Source organism: Petaurus breviceps, unplaced genomic scaffold, assembly GCF_028583685.1.
Source record: "Petaurus breviceps papuanus isolate PSGF00001 unplaced genomic scaffold, PetGlider_PUasm1.0 91041, whole genome shotgun sequence".
Classification (NCBI taxonomy): domain Eukaryota; kingdom Metazoa; phylum Chordata; class Mammalia; order Diprotodontia; family Petauridae; genus Petaurus; species Petaurus breviceps.
The window spans coordinates 9,526,547-9,535,768 of NW_027187400.1; the positions used below are offsets into that span (position 1 = coordinate 9,526,547).

The 9,222-nt window shown below is 40.8% G+C and overlaps 1 long non-coding RNA gene across 1 annotated transcript in view; it reads left to right on the forward strand.

The window, feature by feature from the left end:
• The window catches only part of LOC138154208 (uncharacterized), a 37,746-nt gene that overhangs the window by 26,645 nt on the left and 1,879 nt on the right, over positions 1-9,222 (forward strand). Inside the window, exon 2 of the long non-coding RNA XR_011166573.1 lies at positions 383-503. This is a non-coding gene — a long non-coding RNA (uncharacterized lncRNA). The remainder of the gene's footprint in view (positions 1-382; positions 504-9,222) is intronic.

The window sequence follows — 9,222 nt, forward strand, 5'->3', positions numbered from 1 at the left end:
GTGATTTTAATGAACAAGGCTTTAAACTGAATAGGGAGGAGGACAATGAGGGGAGAAAGCTGACCATATATATATGCCAAGCTAGATATCATAGAGAATACAAGAGAAAAAGAATTATCAGTAGAGACTAATTCATAGAGGGAAATATCCAAGCTGGGGATTACCCCTCCCCCAAGATCACTTATGGCCTCAGATGGCTACATAAATGTAACCTGATCCTCAAGACCCATTAGTATGAGACCCTCTGTTGGTGGAGACTTGATTGCTCAGGGCTCTGCATTTACATAAAGGGCAGAATTGGTGAAAGCTCAAGAAAAGAGAGCTCCTGATCTTCTGGCTTCCAGCTCTGAAGGAGAAAATGTGCTATTTGATCTTTCTTCAGGTCCCTAGAGGGGGAGAAAGACTCTGGGAAGAAACCAACATGTAGAGGAAACAGCCCTTCAATCATATCCTTCCTTATTCCAAGTTGACTGCACTAGATACTTTGGGTAATTTCCCCTCAGGTGAGTTCTTGGACTCTATCTCCCATTTGAGCTGAATTATCTTACTCCCAATGGGAGAGCTCACCCCTTTTTTTTTGTATATTATCTGGTATATATTCTCAAATGTATACTTTCTCTGATTTATGTTTACTCTCTGCTTGGATAAAATAAGTTTATTTGATATTTACTATATGTGTTCACTGTGGAACTGACATCTGTGGAATGGTAGTCAAACCTTGAATAAGTAAGCTTGGGAAACTCCTTCCCCATTAAGGATAGTGATTTGAAGTACAACTTGAACAAGAATATTACTTCCTTTAGACTAACAATATTTAAAGGAGCAGATAGATATAATTCTAGCCCAATATACCCTCTCTCTGAGGAGAGCCAAGTAGCCAGTCTCTGGCCTCAACCTCCTCCTCCCCATCTTGTCAGGAATCAAAGTCTTCCTTGGAGAAGGATGGGGGAAAGGAGATATCTAGAGATAACTATTCTTTCTTCCCTGTAAGCCATATCTATACAGACCCGTATGGACATACATAATTTAGATGAAAACACACACACACACACCTACATTTTAAAAAATGTACAAAGTATGGAAAATAAATAGGATAATCCTAGTACAATGAAATTTGACTGCAAATCTTCCAGGGAGGCTTGATGGACTGGAATGAATAATTAGAATAAAAGCTCAGAAGTATTTGCTTCATTCAACAGAAAACAGACTATGTAAATAAAAGCAGAGGTTCAGTGACCTTATATATCAAAAAGATAAATTTTTGAGAGGAAATCCAAAAATTAGAGAGGGGAAGCATGGTGGAAAGCATTTGAGTGAGGGTCAACAGAAGGAAAAACAGAAGCAAAATTGTTGCAGTAATATACTATAGACCACCTGGACAGAGAAGGAAATAGATGAGAACTTCAGGAAACACCTCTCCAAACTGGCATGCAGAAGGCATTAGGTAGTAGTGATAGGGGTGTGGGTAGAGGACTTCATTATTTGGACATCTGCTGGAGTGCTTTTTCTGCCAAAAGCAAAGTAGCCGATAAATTCCTAATGAAAATTGTGTTCTTCAAAATGCAGAGGGGGCAAGAAGGGGATCTGATGTTCTGTCCCTCATTCCGACTAACAAGGAGGAGTAGGCTGCTGAAGTAGAAATGAGTCTAAGTTTTGATTCTATCTTAGAACCTGTGACAGAGAAGAAAAGTAAAATTGGCCTTAGTTGGACACACATCCTAATTTTTAGAAGAGCAGATTACAAAGGGTTTGGGAGAAGGACAGGTAGGATCCCATGAACTAGAATTCTGTGATGCCCCCAGAGTTACAAAACTGTATATAGCCTTTGCATACCTTAAATATTCCCAAAAGAAATTGAAGAAAGAGGAAAAGGACTCATATGCACAAAAATATTTATAGTAGTTCTTATCATAGTGTCAAAGAATTAGGAACTAAGGAGATACCCATCCATTGAGAAAACAGTTGAATAAATTATGATATATGAATGTGATAGAATACACGTACCATATGCATACCATAAGAAGTGGTGAAAGAGATGGTTTCAGAAAAACCTGGGAAGACTTGGGATAACTGATGCAGAATGAAGTGAGCTGACCTGGAAAAAGAAGAACAATTTTAAAAGACTTAGGAGTTGTGATCGATGCAAATGACTAGACTAGATGTGATTCCAGAGAATTGATGATAAAGTAACTACCTGCCTCCTGACTGAGAGGTGATCTCCTCTGGGGGCAGGAGGCATCTTTTTTGGACATGGCCAATGTGGGAATCTGTTTTGTTTGGCTATGTAACTATTTGTTAAAAGGATTTGCTTTTGCTTTTTTCTTTCGATGAGTGAGAGAGTGGAAGGGAGACAAAATAAATATTTGTCCAATGAAAAAAGTTAAATTAAAATTTTTAAAATTCCATAAAAGAAATCAGTCCAAGAAGGATAGGAAACTCTCACCAATGAAATTCCTCAAATGTTAATTATCTGTCACATGTGAAGTGCATGAGGCTTATCACCACATAAAAAGATCAAAAAACAGTATAAGAAAAAATGAGTTTAAAACAAGCGTGGTAAGGAACCCAACTAAGCAAAGTTGTCCCAAAGGCATTTATGGATGAAATTTAGGAAGGAGAATAACAAACAGATGAGAAGTTCAATAAAGATTTTATAACAAACTCTTCTTACCATAAAGATTGGTGGAGCCACCACATTTGGACTCTACTATCACAGACCTACATGTGTGGCAGGAAGGAAGTGGAAATGCCCCTGAAGGACACAAAAATGGGAAAAGTTGGTAAAGAAGACCAAGTATAAAGAGAAGTCTGTGTGAAGATCAGTCAGTCGGTCAGTCAGCCAGCCATTTATTAAGTACCTGCTATGATCCAAGCACTGTTCTAGGAAAAGCAAACAGCAGTCCCTGTTTTTGTTTCTTCTTTCTAGTGGTTTTTCCCCTTTGGTTCTAATTCTTCTGTACAACATAACTAATATGATTGTACATGTATAGCTCAAGGAACTCAGTCTAAGGGGGCGGAAACAACATGCAAACAGCGATGTACAAATAAGCTATAGATAGGATAAATAGGAAATAATGAACAGAGGGGAAAGCACCAAGATGAAGGAGGTCTGGGTAAGGCTTCTAGCAGAAAATAGAACTTTAGCTGAAACTTGAAGAAAGCCAGAGAATACAGGAGACGGAGATGAGAAGGAGAGTTTTAGGCATGTGGCAAGTGAAAATTCGTGGAGCTGGGAGGTGGAAGTCTTGTGAGAGGAACAGCAAAGAGTTTAGTAAAGAGACAGAGTGTGTAGTGGGGGAGTAAGATGTAAAAAAAAGCAAAAGTAGGGGGGTCTGAGGTGCCCAAGTTATAAAGGACTTCGAATACCAAACAGAAGATTTTGTATTTGATCATAGAGGTAATAGGGAGCCATTGAAGTTTGAATGGGGAAGGATGGTAATGCTTTCAGACCTACGCTTTAGGAAGATTAATATGACTAGTGAGTGGAAAATGGACTGGAATGGGGAGAGACTTGAGGCAGGAAGACCAAGCAACAGGCTATTGTAGTAGTCTAGGCAGGAGGTGATGAGGACCTGGACTCCAGTGGTAGCATTGTCGGAGGTATACACAAGATGTTTTGAAGGAATAAACAACAGGACTTGGCAAATGATTAGATACAGGGAGTGAGAGAGAGTGGGTTGTCAAGGATGACACCAAGGGCTGGGAGCCTGACACAATCTTTAGTGTTGGTTCTCAAGGTGGCTAAAAAAAGGAGAGGATTCCAAAAGGCATAGAGAAAAAAGAGTTGGAACTTGTGATTATGCCAAATAAGCAACTAAAAGAATTATCCTTGACTACTGATACATAAGCCTATTTTCTAATATCTACAAAAATTTTACGAGAATAATCATCAAGGGTACCTTTGAAGAAGCAATCAGACAGGTTTTCATGAATGATCTTTTACTGCAAACCCTATCTTTGCAAGTGTACAATTGCTTGGAAAATGTAGAGGATACAAGATACCATTGTGTTTATTGACTTTAAAAAATGATTCCACTAGAGCCAAATGCTGCCTTAAAAGCTCTCCTCTGACAAAGTGCTTCACTTGACAAAATCACACCAGACTCCTTGAAAACTGTAACACAGATGTCACCAAAGAGGACCTTCTCTTGTGTTAATTAAGCAAGACAATGCAGCAGGGCAATATGTGGTCCTCAGAGGTGTTTACCATTGTCATGATGGAGACACAGAGCAGGGAATAAAGGGAAGAGGGATTCCCATGAAGAAGTGAGGAACAGACCATGTATTGTTGCCATTTTTTTTATAAGCAATTGGGGTTAAGTAACTTGCTCAAGGCTACACGGCCAGTTATTTTGTGTGGGTGCCAAGTATCTGAGGCCGGAACCGATCCCGGGTCTCCCAACACCGGGGCCGGCGCTCTTACTCACTGCGCCACCTGGCCTCCCCTATTGTTGCTATTTTTAAACAAAGGCCTTTTTAGTACCAATATTCTGCCCATGATGTTCTATAGCTATGAGCCATGAAGTAGGATAGCCTCCCAGATAATTGAGTTGAGGATCACAAAAAGAAAAACATGGAGGGTGTCCAAAAGCTGTAATAGGTTATAATTGCACAGGAGAAGCAGCGTATAAGACCTTCTCCCCTTGGTAAGTTCCTCCCAGGGTCTCCATATTGGGCAAGAGTCCCAGCCAACCAACCTTCATTCTCCTTCCAGATGTACTTCTGACTTTCTAGACTTTAACCCTAGGACTCCTTCTCCCCCTTCATTTCTCAGCTGATTTTCATGTGCTATGTTCCTTCCATTAGAATGTAAGGTCCTCAAGGACAAAGACTATCTTTTATCTTGTACTTATATCCCCAGCTCTTAGCACAGTGCCTGGCCCATAATAAATATTTAATAGAGTAAGTAAAGGTAAAATTATTGTTCAGCATGGGAACTTTGACCTGCTCTGCTTCCTACCTGAGCTGAGTTGACCCTTTTTTAGACAGGCTGGTCACCTCCTCCATACCCCCTGCCATATGGATCTAGACTTTGATCAGCTTAGTGTACTCCACAGCTCAAGTGATCCACCAGCCTCTTCCCTCCCCAGGAGCAGGGGTTACAAACATGCATTGCCACACTCAGCCAATTGGAGATATTGATACTGAAGGCTAGAGGCAGATCAAAGAAGGTAGGAGACCACCATTCAGGGTAGATGGAATGGTGATAATGGACAATGAAGAGAAGACAAAACTGTCCAATTCTTATCTTGCATCTCTTTTCTCAGTCAAGGGGAATAGACTGGGGGGGGGATGAATGTTAACTGATGAGTGAGAAAGGAAACAAGCACTACTATGTGCCAGGCACTGGCAATTGTTATCTCAGTTGATCCTCACGACAACTCTCTGAGATGGGGGCTATTGTTATTGTTGCTCAGTCATTTTCAGTCACGTCACACTCTTCTTGACCCCATTTGGGGTTTTCTTGGCAAAGATACTGGAGTAGTTTGCCATTCCCTTCTCTAGCTCATTTTACAGATGAGGAAACTGAGGCAAGCAGGGTTAAGTGACTTGCCCAGGGTCACACAGCCAGTAAGTGTTTGAAATTGGATTCAAACTCAGGTCTTCCTGATTCCAGACCCACTGCTCTATCTACTACACCATGTAGCTATCTCAGGTGAGGTAAATGGCAAGGCAGCACCCAGCGATTCCTAATGGGTTCAGGTCACTAGACCCAGAATAGCTACGTCCCAAAACTTTTTGAAAGAACTATTTTTTTTTGAAAAAATATTTTTTATTTATTTTTGAAAAAACTATTGAAAGAACTGTATTGCCAAGCTACTGTCAGTGGTTCATCTTTAAAAGATGGTGGAATTTGGGAGAGGTGCCACAAGGCTAAAGAAGGGAACAGACTGTCCAATTTTCAAAAAAAGGAAAGAGGTCAGAATTTGCAGACTACACACTATAGGACAATGAAACTGACTTTGCTTCCTGGCAAAAATCTAGAATATATTATTCAAAGGATGGTTTATGAATATTTAGAAAGAGAACCAGTGATCACAAAGATGGCTTTATCAGGAACAAACCATGACAAACTAACCTCATTTTCTTATGTGACTGAGTAACTAGACTGATAGGGGCAGCTAGGTGGCACAGCAGATAGAATGGTCCTAGAGGCAGGAGGACTTGAGTTCAAATCCAGCCTCAGATACTTACTAGCTGTGTGTCTCTGGGCAAGTCACTTAACCTATTGCCCCAGTTTCCTCAACTGTAAAACAGGGACAATAACAACACCTACCTACCTCCCAGGGTTTTGATGATCAAATAAGACAATGTTTATGAAGTGTTTAGCACAGCAGCTCAAGTGCAGTAGATGCAACATAAATGCTTGTTCCCTCTCCTTCTTTCCTCTTCTAGTCCTTGGATCCTGGGCAAGTCATAAGGCCTCCACTCCTCTATGTCTTCCTGTGTAAGACTGAGAAGTGCTTTGCCAGCCTTGAAGCATTACAGAAATGTGAATTATTATTCCAAGGTGAAGTTCAAAGCCTTCCTCTGTCATGCTACTCCCAATCTTCCAGTCTCTCATATTATTCCCAGGATTGCCCTCTATAATACAATCTAAACCGGATGATTCTTTTATCTCTGAGCCTACTCCTTGCTTTCCAGCCTTAGTGGCATGGCTCATGATGTTTAATGTGCCTGAAATTCCCTCCCTCTTCCTCCTCGCCCTTTGAATTCCTATCCATATATATATATATTTTAATTTCTGGGTTTTTTTTGTTTGATTTTGTTTTCATTTTGCTTTTTTGGAGGGGAGAGGGCAGAGCAATTGGGGTTAAGTGATTTGCCCAAGGTCATACAGCTAGTAAGTGTTAAGTGTCTCAGGCTGGATACCAACGCAAGTCCTCTTGACTCCAGGGCTGGTGCTTTATTCATTGCACCACCTAGCTGCCCCTCATATTTTAAAGTACAACTGAAGGGCTATCTTCCCCGTGTAGTCTTCCTTGATCTCCCAAGTCAGTAAAGACCTCACATAGCAAGATGACCCTGGCTTCCCGGTTATTCCTTGATTCTCTTGGCTCCAGAATTCTCTCTGTCTGTGTGCCCCCCATGCCTGGAATGCTCCTCATTTCTGCCTCCCACTATCCCCAGCTGCCTTCAAGTCTCAGATTAAACCCCATCTCCTACAGGAAGCCTTCCTGACCCCTCTTATTCCAGTACCTTCTCTCTGTTAATTATTTCCTATTTATGCTGTATATAACTTTTTTTTTTTAGTGCAATCGTTTGCTTATTGTCTCCCCCATTAGACTGAGTTCCTTGAGAGCAGGGACTTTTACCTTTTTTTTTATTCATAGAGCTTAACACAGTGCCTGACATATAGTAGACACTTAATAAACGCTTATTAACTGACTTTCCATATGTGTCTTCATTATTAGAATTATCTCCTCAAGAGTAGGGACTGTCTGGTGCTTGGCATATAGTAAGCAGTTAATGCTTCGTTCATTCATTCCTGATTATAAAACATCTGTGTAATTAACTTAGAATCCTAGAATTCTAGCCTTAAAAGATGTTCAGCAGTCATTGAGTTCAATGGATATGATATTACTAACAAGTGACCATTCAACCTCTCCTTAAACATTAGCAAAGATGAGAAACTTGAAACCTTGGGAGATTGGCTGTTCCATTACTGGGTAGCCCTCCGTTAGGAGTTCTTTATTTTGAACTGAAATGTACATCCTTAAAATTTCCATCCATTAATCCTAGTTCTAAGAAGTCTAATCTCCTCATTCTATGCTCTCACATTGAATGGTTCAAGATGCCAAGATGGCGATCTTGTCCCACTAAATCTTCTCTTCTCCAGACAGAAACATTCTCCGTTTTCTCAATTGATCCTCTTTTTTTTCTGGGCCTTTTTGTGTGTGTGCCGAACACTTAGTAGGCACTGAAAAGATGTTCATTGATTGACTGACTAGACTGATTTAGGGGACTGGTAAAACCATCAGATCTAGAACCAAAGAATGTAGGTCCAAATCCCAATGGTTTCTTACTACCAGTTCAAACCTTGGGAAGTTCCTTCACCCCTTTGGGCCTCAATTTCCTCATTTGTAAAATAAGGAGGTTCTCTCTAGCTTTAAATTCTAGGAGAACTGATCTGAGTATTTATTAGTTCTGTGACCTTAAGTGAGTGAGCAAGCCTTAATTTCCTCATCTGAAAAATGGGACATAAAGGCCCTTTGGTTTTGCTCTAGGAATGCAAGCTGCTATTATTAAAATCCCCAGTCCCTCCCCAAAGCATCTGCATCCTCTCCAGCTCCCCACCCCCACCCTAGTGGGTTCAATGTAAATGCCTGTTTATATATGTAAATCATAATGGCCCCTCCAGCCGCCTGGAGATTGATGGGCCGGAAACACTGACAATGGATGAAAGACGAGTTGTACCCAGGTGTGTAGGGGGAAGGGATGAGTCAGGCACTGGAAAGAAAAACCAGGACTGAAGTAGTTAAGGAGCTGGGATGAATCAGAGGCCAGACAAGTGTAGCCAACAGGCCTCTCTGCACTGTTGAAGTGGAAATGGACCTTCAGAGCTTTTCTCATACAACCTTTTTTTTGTTTTCTGGGGAGGAAACTAAAATTAGAAATGACCAAGCACTATAGATTTAGAGCTAGAAAAACTTCAGAGGCCATCAGATCCATGCGCCCCTCCCCCCATTTTACAGATGAGGAAACTGAGGTCCAGGGGTAGAATTGACTTGCCCTGGGTCACCAGGAAGATCTGAGACTTGAACTAGGTCTTAAGACTCTACATCCAACAACCTCTTTGCAAAATCATCAAATCACAGAATTCAATTTAATAAGCATTTATTAAATACCTGTTATGTTCAGGGGCTGTAATAGAAGTGGGGGATACAAAGACTAGAGGTAAACCAATCCCTGCCCTCGTGGAGCTTACATTCAACCAAGAGCACACATTTACACAGATGCATAAAGGCAAGATAATTAGAGGAAGGAGAGAATGCTGGCCACTAGAACTAGAAAGGATCTCTTTAGGAGATCAAAAGAAACCCTGAAGAGACAGTTTAATTGGGATAGTGAATAGAGCATCAGTCCTGCATTCAAAAGGGCTTGAGTTCAAATTTGACATTAAATACTTACTAGCTGTGTGACCTTGGGCAAATCAGTTAACTCATTTTGAGAGAGAAGAAGAAGAAGAAGAAGAAGAAGAAGAAGAAGAAGAAGAAGAAG